At 40.2% G+C, this 13,753-nt stretch overlaps 1 pseudogene; it reads right to left on the bottom strand.

The window, feature by feature from the left end:
• Positions 1 to 229: 229 nt before the first annotated feature.
• Positions 230 to 13,753, bottom strand: part of LOC143665223 (testis development-related protein pseudogene) — a 31,415-nt pseudogene continuing 17,891 nt past the window's right edge.

Raw genomic sequence — 13,753 nt, 5'->3', positions numbered from 1 at the left:
ATGAAAATAAAGTTCCAAATGTGAAACAGAGGCCCGTTTGCCTCTGTTTTTAATATGGGAAACAGACTAAGCAACTTAATGATATACTAATAAAAAAATACTATGATACTAGCAAATTCTAAAAATCTCAGTAAAATTAAATACAAAGGTGCAATATTATGCCAACATGGTTTGAAAATATATGGAAATTGTGGACTTTTACTTTTACATAGTATTTCCTCTTACACCATCATTCTAATTCTTCCCAGTTATCAGTTAGATCACCTTTGCTTTGTCCTCTAACTCTGACCAACTTTCCAGCTGACTCAGTGCTCCACCTGGAGCTATTTCCTGAGCTGGCCAGGGTAGTATATTGAGTAGAGACTTTAGTGTCGTCTTCCCAGGCTGGCCAGGACATAGGCTCACTCAAGATGTCACTTGAATCAGCTGCTGCATCTTCAAGAGCAACTTTTGGAGGTTCCCAACCTTCGATCTCATCTGTTTTTTGTGTTTTTGCTTTTTTTCCCTTGACTATGTATTTGGTTTTAAACCAAATTGTTCCCAATTCCTTCTCTGCCTTCAACGCTTCCTTTAATCATAAATTATTTCCTTGAGACTTGGGAGATTTACCTCTTTCGAATAGACGTTGTTCATCCTTGTTAAACACGGAAATCACTTTCTTCCAACCTGGGAAACTTGCTCCCTGAACCTGGGCAGCCGGGAGCGCTCTTCACCCGCAGGCGGACCTCCTCCTTGTGCGACTCATCTAGAAGCATTTGCTCTGTTCAGCTTCCACGTGCTCCGTGCTCCGGAACGGGGTCTGCAGGCGTGAGGGGTCTGTCTTCTCCCCGACCTTGGCTGGGCGCTGGCAAACGGGTATTGATGCTCCGGGTTCGCTACTTCCACCGTCAGTCGCGGTTTACGACGTATCTTTAAATCAACTAGCGTAAGTCCTCTTTGTTCTTTTTTCAAAAGTGTTTTGGCTTTTCTAAGTCCTTTGCATGTCTACATACATTTTAGAATCAGCTTGTCACTGTAAAACACTCACTCACTCACTCACTCACACGCACACACACACACACACACAATGCCTTCTGGGATTTTGACTGGGATTATGTTGAACCTATAGATTAATTTGGAAAGATGCACGTCTTCACAATAAGTCTCATCTTAAATTATTCGTCTCCCCAGTTCCTGAGCTGTCCCCCAAACCTGCTGCTATTGATGCATTTTCAATCTGAGGTAGAAAATTATCTGCTTTTGGGTCTGAACCTGGAAACTGGGAGGTACCCTTGACTCTGCCCTCTCTCTGAGCCCCAACAACAGTCATTAAGGACTACTGAGTTTTCTTCCTTAAAATTTAGTGGATCCATTTTCTTCTCCTTATCCTTATAACTATTATGCTAATTTAGGCTTTCGCCATCACTCTCTTGGATAACTGCAATCACGTTTTTTCCGTTTTAATTTTTATGGTGGTAACATATATACAGCATGTCATTTCCCATTTTAACCACTTACAAGTATAGAACTAAGTGTGTTAATTGCATTCACAGTGTTGTGCTACCATCACCACTATCCATTACCAGAATGTTTCTATCCTTCCAAACAAAAGCTGTTAACTATCCATTCCATCCCCCACCATGCCCCAGGTACCCTGTACTCTAATTCCTGTATCTGTGAAAATTGCTTATTTTACTTATTTCATAGAAGTGAGGTCATACGGTATTTGTCCTGTTATGTCTGGTTGATTTTGCTTATTTTAATATTTCCATGTTTTAGCTAGCATGTTTAAGAATAGCATTCATACAGCTGAATAATATTCAATTTTATTTATCTGTTCATGCATTGATGGACCATTGGACTGCTTTGACTTTTTGGCTATTCTAAATATGTTGCTATGAAAATTGGTGTATAAATATCTGTCTGTGTCCCTGCTTTCAGTTCTCTGGGGTATATATACAGAAATGGAATTCTAAGCTCATACAATATCTTTATACTTAAGTTTCTAAGGAACAACCAGACTGCTCTTCACAGCAGCTACACCATTTTACATTCCAACCAGCAATACATGCACATTTCTACTCCTCTGCATCCTTACCAACGTGTCATTTTCTGTTTGTTTGTTTTTAAATAATAGCCATTCAAGTAAGTGTGAAGTAATAGCTTCAATCACTTCTTTTTTGTTGTGCCCTGCCATAACTTCTTAACTAGTTACTGCTCTAGGCTGCTCTTATTTTAGCAAGAGTGTGTGTTCTTGCTAATCTGGCCATGCCACTCTGGCTCAAAGCCCATTTTCTCTAGGATAAAGTCCTAATTGCCTTCAACTAAAGTGCGTCATGCTCACAATAATGGCCCTCTCCTACCTGCAATCTCTGGCTTTCTCTTTAACTTCCTCTTTTAAAAGCCCCACATCCTCCAAATGAGGCTGGACCCCTCTTTGATGGGCTGGTAATGCCTGTACACCAGGACTGGCTACCTAATGTGCAGGGTCCAGTGTGTTCAAGAATGGTAAGATGGCAAAGGCAGAGCATTATCCCAAGTGCAGGAATTACTGAGCAGGGAGCCTTCAGCCACAGCCCAGGTCCTCTGCAATTTTCACACTTGCTACTGTCTGTTTCTATGGAGTGGGCTCTAAGAGTGCTAGGTGGCCCAGATAAGTCACCCATGGAGTGAACTGTTTTCTTCCAAAATCAACAGCTTTTGTCTTTTGTTATAGCTTGATCATTTTGAATGCTCTTAGGAGGTAGAACATTCACCAGTATTATAGTCCAGTTACTTAGCTCTGCAAACTGGAGTAAACAAATTACTATGTGTGAGACCCACTGTGATGGGCCATTGTAAATCCTGGTTGAATGAAACTGATTGTTGTTACAATGTCAAAACTATGCCCAACATATACTGGAAACTCAATAAATTGCCCATTTCATGAATGCATGAATGAACATCATTACAGTGCAGGTGACCAAGAGTGAAGAAGCATTAAAATAATACAAATATACAAAAATTTTACAGTAAGTACTCAAGGCATTCAACTTAAGCATGATGTCTGCACACAGTAGTAGCTAAGAACATATGTGTTCAAATGAATTTAATTTCTCAAATCCTTGCTATGTGTTCAGGATTCTATTTCATGGAAGGAGGAATAATTCTCTTTTCCCCAAAGTGAGAAAAATAATTTGTGCTGGATGATGATGAAGATGATGACTGCAAAAGTAGTTGTGGTAGGCAGAATTCTAAACTTATTTCCAATGACCCTTGCCCTTTTATAATTATCTTCCCTATGAATATGATAGCCTATTACATTATATTACCTGACAAAAGAGGTTTTGCATATACAAATCAGCCCATATACTAAGATAGGGCCTAACCTAATCCCATGAGCCCTAAAAGAGCAGAAAGTTTTCTTTGGCTGGTTGTAGAAGGGGAAATCAAGCTCACCTTCTAGCTGACCCAAAAGAATGCAGTTATCTGTGCTGTGAGCAGCTTATGGGGGCCACAAGGAAAGGACCTGAGAGTGACCTCTAAGGGCTCAGAGTGACCCCCCAGTTGATAGTCAGTGAGGAAAACCAGAACCTCATTCTCACAGCTACAAAAGACAGAGTTCTGCCAACAAGAAGAATGGACTTGGAAGAAGCTTTTTCCCCAGAGCCTTCAGATGAGAACTGTCTTTCTGACACTTCATTTCAGCCTCGTGAGGCCCTCAGCAGAGAACCCAGCCATGTCATGCCAGGTTTCTGGCTCGCAGAACTGTGAGCTAATAAGTAAGTGTGGTTTTAAGTCACTAAGTTTGTGGTAGCTTGTTAGTTAGCAATAGAACATTAATTCAGTCATTAATGGTATTTTCATGGTATTTTCATGAAAAATTCCTCCACGGGGCATGAGAAAACCTAAGTAATGATTCAGAGAAATAGAGAGATGAATAGGCTTGATGTCCTGGGTGGGAAGCCCTGGATAGCCATTAAGCATTTCAGTATTTGGGGGAAACTAAGCGATGCCAGACTTTAAGGCATATTATGAAGCCACAGTGGTCAAAACAGCATGGTATTGGCATAAAGATAAATATATCGACCAATGGAATCGAATAGAGTGCTCAGATATAGACCCTCTCATCTATGGACATTTGATCTTTGATAAGGCAGTCAAGCCAACTCACCTGGGACAGAACAGTCTCTTAATAAATGGTGCCTAGAGAACTGGATATCCATATGCAAAAGAATGAAAGAAGACCCATATCTCACACCCTACACAAAAGTTAACTCAAAATGGATCAAAGATCTAAACATTAGGTCTAAGACCATAGAACAGTTAGAGGAAAATGTAGGGAGATATCTTATGAATCTTACAATTGGAGGCGGTTTTATGGACCTTAAACCTAAAGCAAGAGCACTGAAGAAGGAAATAAATAAATGGGAACTCCTCAAAATTAAACACTTTTGTGCATCAAAGAACTTCATCAAGAAAGTAGAAAGACAGCCTACACAATGGGAGACAATATTTGGAAACGACATATCAGATAAAGGTCTAGTATCCAGAATTTATAATGAGATTGTTCAACTCAACAACAAAAAGATAGCCAACCCAATTACAAAATGGGAAAAAGACTTGAATAGACACCTCTCAGAAGAGGAAATACAAATGGCCAAAAGGCACATGAAGAGATGCTCAATGTCCCTGGCCATTAGAGAAATGCAAATCAAAACCACAATGAGATATCATCTCACACCCACCAGAATGGCCATTATCAACAAAACAGAAAATGACAAGTGCTGGAGAGGATGCGGAGAAAGAGGCACACTTATCCACTGTTGGTGGGAATGTCAAATGGTGCAACCACTGTGGAAGGCAGTTTGGCGGTTCCTCAAAAAGGTGAATATAGAATTGCCATATGACCCAGCAATACCATTGCTGGGAATCTACTCAAAGGAATTAAGGGCAAAAACTCAAACGGACATTTGCACACCAATGTTTATAGCAGCGTTATTTACAATTGCAAAGAGATGGAAACAGCCAAAATGTCCATCAACAGACGGGTGGCTAAACAAACTCTGGTATATACATACGATGGAATATTATGCAGCTTTAAGACAGGATAACTTATGAAGCATGTAATAACATGGATGGACCTAGAGAACATTATGCTGAGTGAGTCTAGCCAAAAACTAAAAGACAAATACTGTATGGTCCCAATGATGTGAATCGGCATTCGAGAATAAACTTGGAATATGTCATTGGTAACAGAGTTCAGCAGGAGTTAGAAACAGGGTAAGATAATGGGTAATTGGAGCTGAAGGGATACAGACGGTGCAATAGGACTAGATACACAAACTCAAAAATGGACAGCACAATAATACCTAATTGTGAAGTAATCATGTTAAAATACTGAACGAAGCTGCATCCGAGCTATAGGCTTTTGTTTTGTTTTGTTTTGTTTGTTTTGTTCTTATTATTATTACTTTTATTTTTTTCTCTATATTAACATTCTTTATCTTTTTCTGTTATACTGCTAGTTCTTCTATGCAAATGTACTAAGAAACGATGATCATGCATCTATGTGATGATGTTAAGAATTACTGATTGCATATGTAGAATGGTATGATGTCTAAAAAAAAAAAAATGGTCAGCGCAATACTGCCTAATTGTAATGTAATTATGTTGGAACGCTGAATGAAGCTGCATCTGATCTATAGTTTTTTTTTTTCTCTTATATATTTTTGTACTTTTTATTTTTATTTGTGTTTTCTCTCTGTGTTATCACTTTATTTCTTTTTCTGTTGTCGTGCTATTTCTTTCTCTAAATCGATGCATATGTACTGAGAAATGATGACCATACACCTATGTGATGATATTAAGAATTACTGATTGCATATGTAGAATGGATTGATTTCTAATGTTGTGTTAGTTAATTTTTTAATTAATAAAAAAAAAGATTGAAATCATGCAAAACACTTTCTCAGATCATAAAGAAATGAAGCTGGAAATCAATAATAGGCAGAGTTTCAGAAAATTCACAAATATATGGAGTCTCAACAACACACTCTTAAACAACCAGTAGGTCAAGGAAGAAATTACAAGAGAAATCAGTAAATATCTTGAGGCAAATGAAAATGAAAACACAACATATCAAAATTTATGGGATGCAGCAAAGGAAGTGCTAAGAGGGAAATTTATTGCCCTAAATGCCTATATCAAAAAAGAAGAAAGAGCAAAAGTTGAGGAATTAACTGTCCACTTGGAAGAACTAGATAAAGAACAGCAAACTAACCCTAAAGCAAGCAAAAGGAAAGAAATAATGAAGATTAGAACAGAAATAAATGAAATTGAGAACATGGAAACAATAGAGAAAATCAAAAAAACCATAAGTTGGTTCTATGAGAAAATCAGTAAGATTGATGGGCCCTTAGCAAGACTGACAAAAAGAAGAAGAGAGAGGATGCAAATAAATAAAATTAGAAATGGAAGAGGAGACATAACCACTGACCCCACAGAAATAAAGGAAGTAATGAGAGGATACTATGAACAACTTTATGCTAATAAGCTAGAAAATGTAGATGAAATGGACAACTTCCTAGAAAGGCACGAACAACCAACATTGACTCGAGAAGAAATAGACTACATCAACAAACCAATCACAAGTAAAGAAATTGAATCAGTCATTAAGAAGTTCCCCAAAAAGAAAAGTCCAGGACCAGATAGCTTCACATGTGAATTTACCAAAAATTCAAGAAAGAATTAGTACCAATCCTGCTCAAACTCTTAAAAAAATTGAAGAGGAGGGAAAGCTACCTAACTCATTCTACAAAGCCAACATCACCCTCATACCAAAGCCAGACAAAGATATTAAAAGAAATGAAAACTACAGACCAATCTTTTTAATGAATATAGATGCAAAAATCCTCAACAAAATTATTGCAAATTGAATCCAGCAGCACATTAAAAGAATTATACACCATGACCAAGTAGGATTCATCCCAGGTATGCAAGAGTGGTTCAACATAAGAAAACCAATTAATGTAATACACCATATCAATAAATCAAAGCAGAAAAACCACATGATCATCTCAATTGATGCAGAAAAGGCATTTGACAAAATTCAACATCCTTTTTTGTTGAAAACTCTTCAAAGGATAGGAACAAGGGAACTTCCTCAACATAATAAAGGGAATATATGAAAAACCTACAGCTAACATCATCCTCAATGGGGAAAAAATGAAAACTTTCTCCTTAAGATCAAGAACAAGACAAGGATGTCCACTATCACCACTGTTATTCAACATTGTGTTGAAAGGTCTAGCCAGAGCAATTAGACAAGAAAAAGAAATACCAGGCATCAAAATTGGAAAGGAAGAAATAAACTCTCACTGTTTGCAGATAATGTGATACTATATGTCAAAAACCCTGAAAAATCCACAGCAATACTACTTGAGCTAATAAATGAGTACAGCAAAGTCGCAGTTTACAAGATCAACACCCAAAAATCTGTAGTGTTTCTATACACTAGTAATGAACAATCTGAGGGGGAAATCAAGAAAAAAAATCCATTTACAATTGCAAACTTAAGAATAAAATATTTAGGAATAAATTTAACTAAAGATACAAAAGACCTATACAAAGAAAACTACAAGAAATTATCAAAAGAAATCACAGAAGACCTAAATAAATTTAGGTATGGAATTTAGATATGGAAGGGCATACTATGTTCATGGATTGGAAGACTAAATATAGTTAAGATGCCAATTCTACCTAAATTGATTTACAGATTCAATGCAATACCAATTAAAATCCCAAAAACTTACTTTTCAGAAATAGAAAAAACCAATAGCCAAATTTATCTGGATGGGCAGGGTGCCCCAAATAGCTAAAAATATCCTGAGAAAGAAAAATGAAGTTGGAAGCCTCATGCTACTTGACTTTAAGCATATTATGAAGCTACAGTGGTCAAAACAGCATGGTACTGGCATAAAGATAGATATACTGACCAATGGAATTGACTAGAGTGTTCAGATATAAACCCTCTCAACTATGGACGATTGATCTTTGATAAGACTGTCAAGCCAACTCACCTGGGACAGAACAGTCTCTTCAATAAATAGTGCCTAGAGAACTGGATATCCACATGCAAAAGAATGAAAGAGGATCCATACCTCACACCCTATACAAAAATTAACTCAAAATGGATCAAAGACCTAAACAGTAGATCTAAGATCATAAAACTTTTAGAAGAAAAATGCAGGGAAATATCTTATGAATCTTATAATAGGAGGTGGTTTCCTAGACTTTACACCCAAAGCAAGAGCATTGAAGAAAGAAAGGGAACTCCTCAAAATTAAACACTTTTGTGCATCAAAGATCTTCATCAAGAAAGTAAAAAGACAGCCTACACAATGAGAGACAATATTTGGAAATGATATATCAGATAAAGGTCTAGTATCCAGAATATATAAAGAGATTGTTCAACTCAATAACAAAAAGACAGACAACCCAATTACAAAATGGGCAAAAGACATGAACAGACAGTTCTCAGAAGAGGAAATACAAATGGCCAAAAGGCACATGAAAGATGCTGAACTTCCCTGGCCATTAGGGAGATGCAAATCAAAACCGCAATGAGATATCTTCTCACACCCACCAGAATGGCCATTATCAATAAAACAGAAAACAACAAGTGCTGGAGAGGATGTGGAGAAAGAGGCACACTTATCCACTGTTGGTGGGAATGTCAAATGGTACAACCGCTGTGGAAAGCAGTGTGGCGATTCCTCAAGAAGCTAAGTATAGAATTGCCATAAGCTAAGTATTGTCTTGCCCATGAGGGCAAGGACACAAACAGACATTTGCACACCAATGTTTATAGCATCTTATTTACAATTGCCAAGAGATGGAAACAGCCAACATGTCCATCAACAGACAAGTGGCTAAGCAAGCTGTGGTTTATACATATGATGGAATATTATGTAGTTGTAAGATGGAATAAAGTCATGAAGTATGTAACAACATGGATGACCTTAAGGACATTATGCTGAGTGAGATTAGCCAGAAACAAAAGGACAAATACTGTATGGTCTCTAATATGAACTGACATTAGTGAATAAACCTGGAGAATTTCAGTTGGTAACAGAGACCATCAGGAGATAGAAATAGGGTAGATACGGGTAATTGGAGCTGAAGGGATACAGATTGTGCAACAGGACTGATTATGAAAATTCAGAAATGGATAGCACAATACTATCTAACTGTAATATGATAATGTTAGAACACTGAATGAAGCTGAATGTGAGGATGATAGAGAGAGGAGGCCTGGGGGCACAAATGAAATCAAAAGGAAAGATAGACTATAAAGACTGAGATGGTTTAATCTAGGAATGCCTAGAGTGTATAATGATAGTGACTAAAAGTGCAAATTTAAAAATGTTTCTGCATGAGGAAGAACAAAGGAATGTCAATAATGCAGGGTGTAGAAAATAGATGGTAATTAATATTTTAAAACTTTAACGTATGTTTGAGACAAGCAAAAAATATTTATTTAGTGCAAAATTTATATTTTGATTAGTGCATTTCCTAATATAACTTATGTAGACAGCTTAATCAAACACCAAACTACTTAGAACCTCGTGTAGGGCATGAGATTTTGTAGGTTTGTCCAGAGTGATGCCCCGATAAATCCTAGAGCAATTTGAACAGTGAATAGGGAAGTATTTGCAGAGTCCCCTAGGGGGAATGGTGAGAAAGGGAGAAAATTCAACTTCCCCAAGTGGAGAATTCTTGATATTCTCATAGGCAGTGGGGACAACCAAAGCAATAGGCCGAGCTTCCAATCTCGGGGTTTGTTCATATGAAACTTAATCCTGCAAAGGATAGGTTAAGCCTACTTAAAATTAGGCCTAAGAGTTACCCCCAGAGAGTCTCTTCTGCTGCTCAGATGTGGCCTCTCCCAGCCAACGTAGCAAGCAAACTCACTGCCCTCCCCTCTCTTCATGGGCATGACTCCCAGGGGTGTGGACCTTTCTGGCAATGTGGGACAGAAGTCCTAGAATGAGCTGGAACTTGGCATCAAGAGATTGACAAAACCTTCTCAACTGAAAGGGGGAAGAGTGAAATGAGACAAAATAAAGTGTCAATGGCTGAGAGATTCTAAACAGCATCGAGAAGTTATTCTGGAGGTTATTCTTGTGCATTAAATAGATACCACCTGTTTAGTTAAGGTGTAATGGAGAGACTGGAGGGAAATGCCTGAAAATATGGAGCTGTGCTCCGGCGGCCATGTTTCTTGGAGATAATTGTATGATGATACAGCTGTCACAGTATGACTGTGTGGTTGTGAGAGCCTTGTGTCTGATGCTCCTTTTATCTACCTTATCAACGAACAAGTAAAACATATGGATTAAAAATAAATAAATAATAGGGGGAACAAATGTTAAAATAAATTTAGTAGATTGAAATTCTGGTGATCAGTGACAGGGAGGGGGAGAGGTATGGTCTGTATGAATTTTTTTCTGTTTTCTTTTTATTGCCTTTTCTGAATTGATGCAGATATTCTAAGAAATGATCATAATGATGAATATACAACTATGTGATGATAGTGTGAGTTACTAATTATATAACAAGAACGGAATGATCATATGATAAGAATGCTTGTGTTCGTATGTGGTTATAGTATCAAAAAAATAAATAAATTTAAAAAAAGATTCCAACCTACGTTATTGAATAGGGATTAAAAGAAACAGTTGCTCCCACATGACTGGATCAGGATTAAACCATGGCTTTTCTAGGGTATATAATCCTTTCAAACCAGCACAGGTGAGATCTGAGAGCAGGGCAATGCTGGTTTGAAAGGATGTATGTCCCCTAGAAGAGCCAGGTTTTCATATAAATCCCATTTCTTAAAGGCAGAATAATCCATCTTCAATACTGTATATTTGAAACTGTAATCAGATCCTCTCCTTGGAGATGTGATTTAATCAAGAATGGTTGTTAAACTGGATTAGGTGACGACATGTCTCCACCCATTTGGGTGGGTCTTGATAAGTTTCTGGAGTCCTATAAAAGGAAACATTTTGGAGAATGAAAGAGATTCAGAGAGAGCAGAGCAGAACGACATAGCCACGAGACGCAGAGTCCGCCAGCCAGCGACCTTTGGAGATGAAGAAGGAAAATATCTCCCGGGGAGCTTCATGAAACAGGAAGCCAGGAGAAGAAGCTAGCAGATGATGCCATGTTTGCCATGTGCCATTCCAGATGAGAGAGGAACCCTGACTGTGTTCACCATGTGCCCTTCCACTTGAGAGAGAAACCCTGAACTTCACTGGCCTTCTCGAACCAAGCTGTCTTTCCCTGGGTGCCTTTGATTGGACATTTCTAAAGACTTGTTTTAATTGGGACATTTTCTTGGCCTTAGAACTGTCCACTATCAACTTATTAAATTCCCCTTTTTAAGAGCCATTCATTTCTGGTATATTGCATTCTGGCAGCTAGCAACCTAGAACAAGGGCACTGACAGCGTCTGCTACATATTAATTCCCAGACTTACTACGGCCCCTCTGAAAATGTTTAATACAGTATGTTGAGCCTATTTCAATCCTTGCAACCTTCTCTGGTCCAGTTCCTTTTGGGGTGGTAGAATAGCTGGCTTTTCACAAGTGGATGTCAGCCTCCTGAAACTTCTGAGCTCTTGTGTCTGCTTTTCATAGTTTTTCTGTCTCTTCCTCTTTTGCCTGTGGGCATGGACAGTGTGCCAGGTTCTAGCAGCACCAAATCCTTCTAAACAACTGATCCTAGTCAGCTGAGAGTCCAAAAGCAGATAATCAAGCTGGTGAGGTTGTGACCAAAGAGAAGGAAGATGTCAATAGAGCCAAGAGATCGAGGAACATTCTGAAAAGGCTTCGTGTCGTCTCTTTTGTTTCGTCGGGAGCCATTTCTGCCTGTTCCACAAAACTTGGCCGAGTGTCACAGTTGTTGAAGAAGTGGCTTTGGGACAAGTGGAGGGTCTCATGTCTAATGTGGTCAAAGAGATTCCTCGCATAGGAATGCATGTGCCTTCCCGACAGAGACCCAGGCAGGGACAGCCACCACAGGAAGTCATCATGAGACATTTCAGGGAACCAAGGAGGGCCACTTAAATAGAGCCTGGCTTTATTAAAGGGAAGGTTGGAGTGACACACCTAAATTACGAAGACCCATTTTAGGGAGACAGCAGAGCAGCCTCTAAAAGCATGTGGCGTAACAGACTTCTGTAAAGACACAAGAAGCAGACTCAACAGGAAGCCACAAGAAGAATTCTGTTGGGGATCAGAGGCTAAGCTAAGATGGCGATTGAGCCAACATGGTCACCCCGGCTGATGCAATGGCATCTATATAGTACAACAAGGTTCTTCACGGAAATAGGTTCCCGCCGGGACCTTCCCGCCGGGGCGAACTCCCCACCAATTATCTAACCAGCCCTTCCCGCCGGCGCGAACTCCCTTCTATCATAATGCTCCACATACCCTACTCCCTCCCCAAGTTGGTATATATACACCCGGCTTGCTTAATAAAATTTGCAGCTTGATCAGAATCCTGTCTTGCTGTCCTTCTTGCATCTCTCTGTCCCACAGCCATTCTTCCCTCAGCAGGTGGCGGACCCCGTTGACTGTCCTGTGGGTCAGGACAGAATTCATTGAAATGAGACCTTGTTTTTTCAAACTCTATTTAAGGAAGAATGGTAACAGAGGTGTGGATTTGTATTACCTCTATTCTTGTGGAAGGAGAGGGAAATCCCAATGAGACTAATTTGACAAATAAATCTTATAAGGATTTAGACCATTTAAGAATACAGAGGGGCCAAGATGGCGGCTTAGTAAGGTACATGCGTCTTAGTTCCTCCTCCAGAGCAACTACTAGGTGAACAGAAACAGTGCAGAACAGCTCCCGGGGCCATGGCAGGGAATGGACACACAGCGTACCCCAGTCTGGACTGGCTAGACTGACTGTGAGACTCTGCTGCGGTGAGATCCCCGAGCGGCGTGTGATTCCACGAGCAGCGGCAGCTGGCGGCCAGAGCACCTCCCTCCCTCCTTCCAGGGCCAGCTGAGGGTCTCGGAGAGGCAAGTTTCCCAAGCCGCGGCGGCCGGTGCCCCTCTTTTGCGGGTGGCTTCCTGGACCGGCTACGAGTCTTGGATCAGAGGGCTACCCAAGCCGCGGTGGCCAGCAACCGGCGCCCCTCCCCTGCGGGTGGCTTCCTGGTCCACTGGCAAATTCCCCAGGCCACGGCGGCCGGCGACCGACGCCCCTCCCCCGCGGGTGGCTTTCTGCTCCGGTGGCGAATTCCCCAGGCCACGGCGGCCGGCGACCAACACCCCTCCAGGGAGAGGAGGGAATTTCCTACAGTGGCAGGGACTGGATCCAACCAAACACCAATAGGGGCATTAATAAAGGAGCCACAAGGTCCCCTCAAGCCGCGGCGGCTGACGCCCCCATCACGCGCGGCCCCCCAGACCAACTGAGAGAATTGGATTGGAAATCCCCAGACCACGGAGAACAGTGACTGAGGGATCCCTTCCAAACACGTGAGACAAACGTGTGCCACGAGCACCACCTACTGGGCAGGATAAGAAAAACAGAACCCAGAGATTTCACAGAAAAATCTTACAACCTTGTTGGGTCCGACACCCAGGGAAATCTGACTAAATGCCCAGACGCCAGCAGAAGATAATGGTCCATGCTCAGAAGATTGAGAATATGGCCCAGTCAAAGGAACAAACCAATAGTTCAAATGAGATACAGGAGCTGAGACAACTAATGC

Source organism: Tamandua tetradactyla, chromosome 21, assembly GCF_023851605.1.
Source record: "Tamandua tetradactyla isolate mTamTet1 chromosome 21, mTamTet1.pri, whole genome shotgun sequence".
Lineage (NCBI taxonomy): Eukaryota > Metazoa > Chordata > Mammalia > Pilosa > Myrmecophagidae > Tamandua > Tamandua tetradactyla.
Note: the sequence above shows the minus strand (reverse complement) of the source record. Positions and strands in the feature narration are given on the sequence as shown.